The sequence below is a fragment of the Penaeus japonicus genome, unplaced genomic scaffold (genome assembly GCF_977035675.1).
Source record: "Penaeus japonicus unplaced genomic scaffold, GWHDUDI00000001_assembly GWHDUDI00000004, whole genome shotgun sequence".
Lineage (NCBI taxonomy): Eukaryota > Metazoa > Arthropoda > Malacostraca > Decapoda > Penaeidae > Penaeus > Penaeus japonicus.
The window spans coordinates 8342173-8357172 of NW_028234406.1; the positions used below are offsets into that span (position 1 = coordinate 8342173).

At 32.7% G+C, this 15000-nt stretch overlaps 1 pseudogene; it reads right to left on the bottom strand.

Annotated features, from left to right (window-relative positions):
• Positions 1 to 3398: 3398 nt before the first annotated feature.
• Positions 3399 to 15000, bottom strand: part of LOC147471908 (uncharacterized) — an 18981-nt pseudogene continuing 7379 nt past the window's right edge.

A 15000-nucleotide genomic window follows, 5' to 3' on the forward strand; every position in this document is an offset into this window, starting at 1 on the left:
AGATGGTTATTTAGATAGAGATGTTTTTATTATATATTTTATATATTTTTTTTATATAACCTCTCCTGTGTCACTATATATACTAGAGATATTTATATTTATATTGAATGTGACACATAGTTGTATATACCCATGCTTTTCAGACATCATATTTATTCTTATATATATAAGGCTATTTATATATATATATTATTTAATAGATATATATATATATATATATATATATAACATATATATCCACTCCCATCACCATATATAGGTATATAGGGACTTATACACCACCCACACACACCGACACATGTACCGTGTATTTATAGGGAGTAAATATGTACTTCTATATTTATATATATTCTATATAATATAAGTGCTCTTGTGTCTCCATCTCATCACGTGCGTCCTTTAGATATATATATATATACTGTATAAACAATATTAGACTCAGACACACCTACTATGTACTATAGTATACGCAAGACGCATTTTTAGTTATATAGATATGTATCTAGATATAGTCCATATAGCTCCCCGCATAATATATATAAATATATATGAGCCCTCACCTATATAAAAAATATATACCCCCATAGATCTACAATCCCTCATCCTTGCTATCGATGTATATATATATATCTATATATATATACTATATATATATATATATATATATATATATAATTTATAGATACACTGATGCATATTTTGTATATATATATATATTATAGATATATTGGATATATATATACTATTGATTATTATATATATGTATATAGCCCGGAGCGAGCGGCGTTCTTGTTAAATCTCTCTGAACTGAACTATATATAATGTACATATATATTTACATATATAAGTATTAATATATATAAAGATTAATATATTTATTAATATATTATATATAAATGTATATATAGACATGTATTATATTAAATATATATTATAATATATGTATATGTATAGATATATACATATATATCTTTTTATATATATATATATATATATATAATATATATATTTATTTATATGTTGTGTGTGTGTGTGTGAGTGTGTGTGTGTGATGGCCCACGAGATTGGAAGGTTTATGGCATAAACGGGGTTCGCCATAACTCAAATATGTCAAGGATACTAGTTTCCGAATCAGACGCATTCCTGAAGCCTTCTTTCTTATGCAATTGATTAAGTTCATGAGCATGGTTACTTTAACTCAGCATAGCCCTATTTGCCGTTAAATCTTATTTTCAATCAACGAGGGTTTAGAATTATGTATCTTTACTAAATCGTACCATTTATGAATTTAAATCTATTTCAATATGAGTAACACATTTATTAAGTATAATATAACTACATCGTTCTATGATTATAAGTTGTATATGCTGCATAATTCATGATATAACTAAGACACTTTTGAAGCTATGTCTTTGTTATGGGCACCAATACAAATAATTATCACAAGAGACACAAGTTTTTTCATAAACAAGACCATGAACTCTAGTTCCCCTCAGGATGGTAAGACTTTCAATGAGTATGGGATAAAATGTAGTTCTTGCTAATGAATAAATTACAAATTTTCCTGTTTCACAACAAACAATATGTATGGCGTCCACCTGGTCACAACATAATCCCCATAATTATGAGAACAATAATAAAACAATATGATAATATGTGGAATGATATAATATATCATGAATACACTTAAATCTCATGTAACATTTAACATGTATTAATGTATGAGTATTAGAATACACATTATATAGGTGTTATAAACCCATTGGCAATTATCATCATGTCAGTAAAATTACAATACCATATTGAATACAAAATACAAAATTCATACTAGAATAGAAAGAACTTCTAAGTGTGGCTTGACAATTTGATCCTTCAAGTACGACAAAAATCAACAGTGCCTAAGCATACCGGCAGTTATAAACCCTTAGTAACTTGAGCTATAAAACATCCCATTAATTTTATTACATTCTACCTTCCTAACAACAAAACTTGGGTTATTGGGCTACGTTACTCTTTTGTATTTAATCGACCAAAGATCTGAATCATGAATCCATCTCCAGCGATTCTCGCAGAAATATTATCTTAACTAAAAAAAAAAAAAAAAAAAAAAAAAAAAAAAAAAAAAAAAAAAAAAAAAAAAAAAAGAGAAGATTTAGATTGGCAGTTAGCTGTATCTGTATCTGTATGGCCTCTGCTTCAAACTACATACCTGTTGATCTCTTCGTGGGATGATATAAACTTTCCATGGCGAGGAATCTATATAATCTTAACTTATTCTTCCTAATAACCGAGTCGGGGACTTCTTCTACATATCCTTTAGTAATCAGTTTACCCAAAATAGGTTCATAATCTTGAGAAATGCCGTTTTTATTTTTGATTATCTAAAATTATGCAATCATCATTTAGCAAAATCTTTAATTTCTTGTAAAAAATTTAAACTGTTCTAGCGATATTAAATGCATATCATACTGAGAGCAATAAGTATTGCAGACTTTTTTGGTCTTCTTTATTTACTTTATCTTGACTGTATCATCCTTCTATCTTATCTTGTTCTCTTTGAGAATTCAATGTTAATTGATTTACTAAGATCTAGCCTTTCAATCATGTATCCATGAATACATGTCATCATCCTTTTTGTAAGAAAGGTACAATCCACCTAATGTTGTTTAATAGACCACGCAATCAAGTCTAGGTCGGGTAAGGCAGTCGGCTGTTTTTTTCACTAACTAATGGCTTATGTACTCTTGGCTCGACTTTCCAATCAGTATAATTTACCCCTACTTCATCAAGTTGTGGGATTTCTAGGTTCCCTAAAATGTGGGCACACTTTTATAAATCCGTAATTTGATCGCTTTGCGAGCTGAATGTCTTCTCGGGAATATAGTCATGTGGATGGTCTGACGGAACACTAACTTGACTTTTAACATAAATGAGCTACATGTTTTCAGTAGGCATTCTTAATTATATATATTCTTTTTCCTGTACATTTTTTCCATTTATTATAAAGCAGTGTTGCAGTGAACCTGTGTCTGAAAGGTATATCTTTACAGTTGTAGACTCTCTTCATCAAGCCACCCTGAACTTATCTATTGATCCTTCAAGTTGAATTACAGTTCGTGTTTCTTTGGCTTCTAATTGTTAAGATTTATCTTTATTTGCAACATCTTATTGCCAGTCCTTAACTCCTCGAGATGATCCTTATGGTATACTGCTTAACTTTATCAAGATTTGCATCTCTGTACATTATTGCTGGATGCTGTCTACTGTTTTGGTAAGTTTCCCTTTTTGAAGTATTGAGGGCAACTAGGACCAGCACGTTTTAAGCATGAGAAGCACAAATTATTTTTCCCGTCTCTGCTTTTTTTAAGTTACCAAACTACCTTCAGTGCAACTGCGTATGATCTCTCTTACACTGACAATTTTGCTTCTACTTGTTTTGTGATATTTTTCTATTTTCTTTTTTGATCCCATACACAGACACAAACACACACTCACACACTTATATATATATAATGTACATATACATGCACACACACACACACACACATATATACACATATACATATTAGTGTGCTTTAACTTGTACTCACCCTTGTCTGCCGGAGAAAAAAAAACGTTTTGTTCCACCATTAACTTTACATACATATATATCCTACACGTAGCCCATCAGACATATATTTCCGCAGTAAACCAGAGTTTGATAAAAGAGGGAGTCAGAAATAAATCTGGTGACTGAAATGCTGGAGGTAATTTTGAAGGGTGCTGTAAGCCCAAAGCACTGACACTAAGTAAGGCAATATGTTCAATTTAAGGACTATTTACATATGAACTTTGACTCAAATTACGAATACTGAGTCAAATAATCGAAGTTGTAACTGTCCAACACAAAACTATAAGAAGTTGTTGTCTATCACAAAATACTTGTTGGCAGTTAAACTAAAGTTTCGAATACAGATACTCCATGTAAATCAAGCTTAGGTGTGAAAAATGATACGATCTCTGCTGCTCCGTATCCAATGCAAGAGGTTTCTGTGCTGCCTGCAAAGTAAGCTTTTATACCGTTGAGAGGTTCTTGGTGTCTCTCTTGTAAATACGTTCAAAATATTGATTTTTCCTTTTCTGGTAAACGGTCTTCCCTATATTATTCTTTGTCCTTGAAGTCTTGCATTTCAAGAAAAATGTGTTTTTCAGAATGAAACCTTGCGGTGAAGGGATTTTGAAGCAATATTTATCAAAAATTACTTGTTTTGCGCTCTGGATATCTCTTTGGTGCCCACTTTTTCCATTGTGTGGGAACTAGAACCATCTTACTGGCAGGAACACTCGCACGCTGGTCAGGAGGCAGATTCTTCATGCGATTTTCGTTTTCCGCCTGTGCGAAGGGTGAAACCCTACAATCCACCCGTTGCCAATACTGTTGATATAGACTGACTTAATGTGCGGCGGTGTAAGAGATGGCCTAGGCAGATCTGATGGCCTGGGGAGCTTCCCATTTGGGGGTACAATGTCCACATCACAGCAGTTAAAGGGAATCTTCTTGCCTGTCCAGCAAATGACTAAGTCCACTCAACTTGGGTAGGTTTCTTTTAATCCAGGGTGGTATAATTGTCATTCTTTCGTCGTCAGGTTCAAAATCTGGAGGCATTCCTTAAAATGTATTGTAAATGTATCTAAGAAGCTATTGCTTTAAGAAGGCTTGTATTGTTATTGTTGTTTGATGAAACCTAAAATTTTTGTTTTACAACTATTAATTAGGTCCCCATGTCTTTCAGTGGACACTTGCAGGCCTCCATCGGGGATAGCCATTAGAACAGCTCAGTATAAATTACTGTCATATCGTTGGGCAAAAAAAGAGTCTTACGTTGTATTGCGAACTTCCTAACATGAGAAGTCCCGCTAAACATGGGATTTTTCTTTTGCAACAGCATTCTTTATATGTCTGCCCAATGAATACTAGCTTGCGTGTATGTCTTTGGATTTACCTCTTGAATAGTTGACATGGTACTTTAGCTATTGCTTCTACTGCTACATTCACTTGCCATTTTTTCTTCAGTTTTTTTCAAAAGAATATTTATTCTCTGAGGACCAGTATTGCTTTTTCTTTGTTTGTCTATCTTCTCTTAGAGATTTTAAGTCATATATCATACAGTTTAGGTAGTTTCTGTATCCATCAGAAGGTCCATTGCTGTTAATCCATTTCTCGTTTTCCTGATAGGTCTTTAAAAAGTCCCCCCAAGTCCTTGTAGCCATGCATGCAAGATAGTGTGCAGGTGTGTTGCCGAAACGATTCCTTTGCATTGATTGAAGCTCGTGTCTGACACAGTATCTGGCTGCAGGATTTATTGTTCTTTTTCAAGCGGAGTAAGCAGAAGAGATCCTGACACACTTCGATTTCGCTAGTGACCTTCTGGTTTTCCCCACATGCACCAAAAGATTGGAAGGAACAAGTGGAAACTCTTTTCACAACTAAGGATTGCCGCTTTCTTTTCCCAAAAAATTCTTGACTAAGGGACATTATATCTTCAACTGTGTTTTAGTAATCAGGCTTCAAACACATAAATGTATGTGAAATCAATGAAACTACCATCTCGCATTCCTGGTTTTTGGTGACATGAACCAGTTTTTCCCTTCCAGTCATCACTTTCAGATAATTCCTTATTCAACCACAAGAAGGTTGTCTTCCAACACAGTGCTTCACGCCTTTGTCTGTTTGTGAGAGTATGCACATTGCAGAGGACAGGAGAAGGAAAACAAATGCCGGGCTTCCTGTTTCTGTGTAGGATCTCGAGCCTTTTATGATTCATCATTGCAAACGCGCACATTCTTGCCCTTATAGCCTGAAAAATAATTTTAAGTATCAAATAACATATATATATTGTATTATTATAGATAAATACTTATACATATAATTTATATGTTCATTACACATATAATAAAAACATTATATATATATATTTTATCTTTACTCAAACACATATATAAAATAATAAAAGACATAACCCCAACCCTTATATTACAAATGCATAATGATTAAATGTAAAAAATAAACAAATAAATGGTAAATGTAATATAACCGGATTACCTTGAAAGTAATCTTTGTTGATTTGTGTAAACGCGCGCGCATAGACATATACATATAATTTACATATATTTACATATTTTTTTACATTTATATTTATTTTTTATATATATATACACACACATATATGCAATATATACATTATATACATTATACATACACACTAACACAAACTCACACACAACATTTATATATATATATATATATATTTATATATAATATATATATATTTATACTTTATGTATTATATATAGGTCCACACACATTCTCGTATATTTATACATATATATATATATATATTATATATATATAATTATATATTATATATATATATTATATTATATATTTGTTGTTTGTACACACACATGATGTTTATTATATTTTTATATTTATATATATATACATATATAGATATATGGTTTACCTATATTGTATATAATATGTATATCTATTCTACATATATCAATATATTTATGTATATTTATATATCAATATTATATTTTATTATATATATATATATACATATATAGAGAAAATATACCTTGTATCTATTTATGTTTATATTATATATATATATATATATATATATATATATATTATATTTTTATACACACAGTAGACATGATATCATTATATGTATATATGTATATTATAATATATAATTATATATATACTATATATGCCATATATTATATATATATACGTTTATATATATTTTTTTTATATATATATATATATATATATATATATAGATATACATATATATATGCTTAAACGCACATACAAACACTCTAACGCACACACACACGCTTATATATTATGATTATATAAAATTCTGAGTGCTCGTGTACCTGAATGCGGGGCGCCTTACCTGAAGAAGTTGCTCTCTATGTGGCATCGTTCTGGCTAAACCAGATCGTCGGGCGCTTCGGCCCTGGTGGTCTGGCGGAAGAGAGTTTGTCGCTCCCTTGGTGGAGGCGAGGGCGTGGCCGTGTCGAGGTGCCTGCAACGAGGGGGCGGCTTGCAGGGGCGTTTCTCCCTTCTTGTTCGAGACACAGAGCGCCGCCGCTGTGCCAGATCACCAGGCCGAATGTGGTTGCTCCGGCGGCACAGGGCGCGAAACAGACGGACTGTTTTTAGCGCAAATGATGAGTCTCTGGATGTGAATACTTTGCATTCCCAAGCTTATATCCCTCCAACGACTTCACCTAATATTTCTGCTGAAATCTGCAGTTCTGGATCCAGGGTTTCTTTTCCGACTGTATCTTGTGTATTCGCAGCCTGTGGTATATTTCAAAAGATTACTATACATACATATTCTTACTTTAAAAAAATAAAATTGGTTATATAATATTACTGATAATAACTATTCAAATTGATATAGGTTACAATACTTTCAGGATATGGGGCAGTAATATGGGAATATTTTCTGCTGTTAGGAATCAGACAGCAAACCCAGTACATACAGTGTATTACTGCAAACTACATTATGAAAAACTGCTAATTTTCTTTTTTTTAAGGAGCTTTGGACAATGCATGGAGTTAGGGATTATATGATAGTCTTCCCGGATTTTAATTAATTGCGAATGCCATAAAAATAAGCCGAATCCTTGTATAGCCTACCCTTGTGACAACAACGCCGTCCCACGGCGTGGCATTCGGAGTCATCCATGCCACTGCAACGGGCCGAAACGTCAGCAGACGGACGTTTCAGCGGCGCTCCAGCAAGCCAGCAAGTAGCGGCAGCAGAGGGTTGCAGGTGCTCCCGATGGCAAGGAGCAGTGTGGTTGCAGGAGTGGCATCCCGGAGGCTCTAGGGGGGCTCAAGAGGCCAGCAGTAGGGCCTGCTGGTGGTGGGGGGGGACGGGCTTCCTTCACGGCTGCAGGCGGGCTCCTGTTCCTCATATCTCCTTGGAGTTAGCGGTTGCTGTTTATGTTATCAATAGCAGTCGAGCTAAAGCTCGTTCTTCTCATGATCCTGAAATAAAGAAAAAAAATGGTTCCAGCATCTATGGGTAAGGGACAATATTACATTCAGTGATAAAAGCAAACTTTATTAAGTAGTAAAAATATGGAAATGTTCTGGCACCGTTTCATTTCTTCACTTAGTTACCACCTTTACACAGAGCAACTGGAGAACATATTCCTCTAGCCATATTATTATTTTTTCATATATATATATATATATATATATATATTTATTATATATATATATATACACGCACGAATATATTTATACAAAAGGGGACACACACATAAGTTTCTTATATATATCATATATATATATAATATTTTTTATATATATATTTTTATGTATATATAAGATATTCATATAAATGTGTATTATATTTATATTATACACTTATGTATAAGTATCGTTATACACACATATATAGTATATATACATAAATACATATACATATTAACATATCATGAATACACATATATTATATATATATGTATGTATAATATCTATATTTATTACATATGTATCTATATATTTATACACTTATTATATGTTTCAATCTATGAATACATACGCACACATGGATGTATATATATATATTTATATATATATATATATATATATATATTTTAAATATATTTTATTATGCATTATATTTAATATATTTATAGATGCATTATATATATATATATATTTATATATATTTATATATATAGATTTTTATATGCATTATTTATATATATATATATATATATATATAATATATATATATAGGCAATATAATATATATATATAGATATATATATATTTTTATAATATATATATATGCACACAACAAATTTTTTATATTGTGATTTATATATTGTACTTATATAGGCATATATATAATATGTGCATATATTATATATTATAGGCCTATATATTATATATATATATATATATATATATATAATATTTATATTATATATTTATATATATTATATATAGGCATATATAGATACTATAGATATATATATATATATGCTATATATTTGTTATATATATATATTTTTTTTATATATATATATATATATATATATATAGATGCATATATATATGCTCTTATTTTTATTTATTTGGCTTATATATATTTTTATATTTATATTTATATATATATATTTTTAGAGTTTACATATTTATTAGATGTGTGTGGGGTGAGAAGGTAGAAGGCAAAAAACGCATTCAATATAGATTTAGGTTACGTGGTTATATATATGTGAGGAAGATGGTTTAGAGGATGCAGTAAGCTTGTAATAATTATGTTGGGTCGATGGAGTGTTTGGTTTAGGAGCAGGGTTTTGTCACTTTGAGGTAAAAGTTGTGGATTTATATATATATACTTATTATATATATATGTGTGTGTGGGGGTGTGTGTGTGTGTGGGTGTGCTGGTTGTGTGTGTGTGGGTGTGCACATGAATGCATATGCATTTATGTATATATAAATATATCTTTTTATCTAGGGCACATGCACTTATATATATACGTATATGTATATATTTAAATGTTATATATACGATATATACACAATGGATATGAATACATACATATATTATATATTATATAAAAATCTTATTTATTTGTATATGTATATGCATACACGGCAAACACACATACAATCAGTCTAATTATAAGTATTACACTCCTATACATTTCATTTTACATTCAAAGTACCGTAATTGTACTCAACCGTTTCCTTATTTTTCGCATAGCTGAAATCATTCCTGCGGCCTCAGATGCCTTTTTCTGACTGGCAGTGTCCGGGGCGTCTCGCCGTCGTGGGGTGCGGGCGGTGGGGCTGTGCACCGCGCTCCAGCAGAACCCCGGGTCTTGCGTTGGTCGTTTCTGGTTCCGAAGCCACATGGAAGCAGCGTCGGCCCAGCTCGTCTTGGTAATGCAGGTCCGCAGACACCGAAGTCAATGGCAGTGGCTAGGCTGTTCGACTTCGTGTTCTAGTCCTGCAGTAAGTGTCGTAGATCCTTATCTCCCGCACTGATTGTACAGGTCATACAAGTGTTCTGAAAAAGGGAAATAATCGGTTGGATATTGTATTTAATTATTTTATCGGATATATTTCACTCTCATCACAAGTCATGATCACCGACGGAGGCGAGTCATTTCCGTTAAGTGTGTCTGATCTTGCAAGGAAACTTCACATGCTTTCTTGTTGAGCCACCAGGCTGTGTGGATGTGACCCGCGGTGAGGAGCTGTGTCTTCTGCTCTCAAGGTTTTCCTCGTCGCGTATGCTGACGAGAGTTTCTTGTAGTTCAACAAGTTTCTGGACAGTGGATAGCCTTCGTAGGAAGGAAGCTTATGAAGGACTGAGAGCCCCAAGTCTGTCCGTAGGCTATGTCTGCTCTTTCATTCCCAAGCAACTCAACAACCGCGTATGTCACTAAGAGCGGCATATGCAGAGGTGTGTTATTTCGTCATCTCTCACATTAGGACGGCTCCCTAAAAGGCCAACAGTTGACGATGAGTCGGCTACCTCTGAGAGCAGGCATAATGCAAAGGTGTGTGGTGGGTGGGCGTTTCAACTTTTAGAGGTCTGCTTTTTTTCATTAGGCGCAACGCACAATTTCTATAGGGCGTGCCAATGAGCAAATGAAGGGGCGTGTTACCCTCCGGTGAATAGTTTCAGGGTTTCTTAGAACATTTAACATAGGCTTTTTCCTTCACCATACCTTGCATATGAAGGAAGTGTTTTCAATCGTCGCACTTGGTTTTGTTTATGTTTCAACACTTCCCACTCAGATTATATTTTTCACAACATCGATCTTTCCACTTAATGCAGCAAGATGGAAATGGGGTGTCACCGGCCTCATTCGTGAGGTTGGGTCACATTTTTTGTTCTAGTAACAACTGTACAACTTCTGTTTGTCCTTCGTTGGCTGATGCGTAATGGAAAGTGGAGTGTTTTTGCTGACTAGTAAGAGCAGAGGGGTCTTCGCCTTTCGTTTAGCGATATAACCACTGTCTGGGAGTCCTCTCTTTGCTCGCTTTGTGAATATCTTTCATCCCCTTTTCGAATCCAAAATGGATGTACTTTATTTTCAGTCTTCTCTATACTTGTTTAATGGGCATTTGGGCGGTGATGCATCTCCATGTGGTTTTTCTCTACTGGAGTAGACAAGGACTATTTGATTTACTAGAAGTTAACTTTTCTTTGTAGTTTACTTGGACAGCATGATCGTCTCTCCTCTCAACACGTTCTGCCACTATGGGAACATTGAGTGGTGATACATTCCTGCTGGATTTCTTTTCAGGAAAAGATGATTTGAATTCTTTTTTCTGTTTCCTATCAGTTTTATTGTTCTTTGTTTGTTCTCTCTTCTTGAATATGGGCTGTAATCTTATTTGGTCTGTTCATTCAATTCAAATCGACTCTGTGATGCACAGGCACAGAATTGCTTGCTGTCCCATCTGGATTGGCCCTGCATCCTCATTTTGGTTTATTATCATCGTCTCTGTCTTGTGGCTTACATGGACAGCGTGATTTCTGTCCTCATCGGTGACTTCACCAAAGGGCCTCTGACCTCACCAGGTTTTTCTTTCTGAAGTCTGTTTCATTTTTTTATTCTGTGTCACTCACGACGAATTCCTTTTTGTCTCATTAAATGTAATCTCGGCGTGAGAATGCATCTGAAAGCAAGAAAGAAAGTTTACCTTAGTATTTATTATATATATAATATATATAATATATATTATATATGATAACAATTAATTATATATTTATATGTATATATGATACAAATATATATATATATATATAATATATATATATTATATATATATATATATTTATATATTTTTACATTACATATGTGTATGTATATGTATATATATACTTATATATGTTATATAATACATTTAATTGATTTATATTTATATATATATATATATATATTATATATATATTATATATATATATATCTATATATATGAACACACATACTACATACACACACACATATATATACTGTATATATGAACACACATACTACATACATACATACACTCCACACAAACACACATATATTTTTATTACATACATATATATATATATATATATATTTTTTATGTATATTATGTATATATCTATATATGTGTGTGTGGGTATGTATATATGTATATATATATATATATTGTATTATAATATTATAATAATGTGTTATATATATATATATATATTTATATATAGATATTATATATATATGTGTGTGTGTGTGTGTGTGCGTGTGTGTGAGTATGCGTGTGTGCTTGTGTGTGTGTGCGTGGCTGGGCGCGTGCGTGCGTGTGTGTGTGTGTGTATGTGTGTGTGTGGCTACACAGACTTAGATATGACGTGTATATACACACATACACACACACACCAAACACACACACACACACACACAACACAACTTATATATATATATATTTATATATATATATATATAATTATATATATATATAATATATATATATTCTTATATATATATGAAGATTATATAAACATGAATATATACTTAACATATATATTATTCAAAATATATTTATATTTATATATTTATATATAATATTATATAAACGTCACACATTTGGTATATTGTTTTTAGTATGAATGTACATATATATCTAAATGTAATTCGTAGTAGTATAACATGACTCTGAAATTCAAACTTTACTGTATGTAGTGACAGTTCATAGCTTCAGACGCATGATCTCAAACTTTTGTCTTCCATCAATTAAATATACTCGGTAAGCAACAGGCACAGGATTTGCTTGCTGTCCATTGGATATGGCCCTGCATCCCCCATTTTTGGGTTTTTTATCAATCGTCTCTGTCTTGTGGCTTACATGGAACTGCGTTACTTTTCTGTCCATCGGTGACTTCACCAAAGGGACTTTTCTTGACTCACCAAGGTTTTTCTTTCTGAAGTCTTTTCATTTTTTTATCTGTTCACTCACGGACGAATTCACTTTTTGTTCCTCATTAAATGGTAATCTCGGGTGTGAAGCATCTGAAGTAAGAAAGTTTACCGGGTATATATAATGTTTTATATATATTATATATATAATATATATAATAATATATATATATATATATATATATATGTATGTATATGTATATATACACCACATATATATATGTATATGTATATATTTATAATATATATGTATATATTATATTTTTATATATATTTATCAATATAATATTTTTAATACCAAAACATTGTATGTACATATTTAATTATATATATCATACATATATATATATATTTATATTATAATATAAATATTATATTTTTATATTATACACAACACAAATACATACCAAAACACACAACACACACACTCACATACTATATATTTATATATATATATTATATATATAAAACAGACAAGATTTTATATTTGTTATTAGTATGACTGTACATATTTATCTAATATGTAAATTCTATATTATCCGGAATGACATGACTCTGAAATTCAAACTTATGTTATGCAGAGTGACAGTTCATCGCTCTCAGTCGCATGATCATCAACATTTTCATTAGTTGTGTGGTGTGTGTGTGTCTGTGTATGTTATTATTAGGGACTTGACCTACCTATTGCCCCAGTGGTGCCAACGTTTCCCTCGTTTTGGTCCCCATAGCCCTTCGCGTTGGCAGCTCTGACGATACGCTGTATTGGGCGCAGGGATCCAGGCCGGTGATGGTGTAGGTTGAACTGGCGACGATTTCGGCCTCGCCAGCTGAGCCAGCCTCGCCAGCTGTGTCGACTCTCGACCACTGATGCTGTTGTTTGGTGATGGGGCACAGGGACCGGTGGGGAGGCTGGGTCCAAGTCACGTCCAGATGGTCCGATTTGTCTTCCACCGTCAACACTTTAACATTGGTTGGTTCTTGTGGTGCTGTGGAATTTCATTAGAGCATTTTTTTTACTTAAAAGGAAGAGAAAAGTCCCGATTAATGATGATATTTTTAGAATTCTCCATTAGTTATTCGCAGATTCAGAGGTTAGTAGATAGACAAATACACATACATGCACTGCACATACTATACACATACAAAGAGGGGGTGGGGGAGGAAGGGAGAGAAAGAATTAGAGAGAGAGAGAATGATCATCGGTATATTTTAAAACTATTATCTTCTACATAAAATCATAGCCACATCAGTTTCTAATATTTTCAGTTTACAATCTATCTTGTATAAAAACCTTCATGTTCTGTGTATATTTCTTCACTCCTTAGTCCTCCTAAGTCATCCTTTCCCACCAACGGCTGCACTGTAAGTAAATATTCCTGACAGGGCAACAAGCCCGTGATGTTGGCAGACGTGTCTGGGACTGACATTTCTCCACCGGCGTCTGGAGGCGTCCATGCTAGGCTGTAGGAGGTCACTTTCGTGCACTTTCCAAGTAGATCCCAAGTCGCAAAAACACTTCTGCGTCCAGGTATGAGTTTCAGGTCATCGATGACAGGGGAAGCATCTGTAGTTAGAAATGATATATATATATATATATATATATATATATATATATATATATATATATATATATATACACACATCAGATAAACAAAGATATAGGGCCGATTTTTAACATAGGCCACATAGGCGGATATCTCGGGCGCCGCTATCCGGAGGGGGACGCGAGGTCGCCCATGGAGGTAAATAATAAACAATTCACGATTATGTTTTCATAGATAAATAAATAGATAGATAAATAAATCTCCGTAGGACGCTCATCAAAATTCAACTATATTTTCTACAGTGAGATGACATGGCTTACCACTGTTAACTTGATCGAGCATAAAGGCTATATCAAAATAAATGATATCAAGGTTATATATATATATATATATATATATATATATATATATATATATATATATATATATATATAGAGAGAGAGAGAGAGAGAGAGAGAAAGAG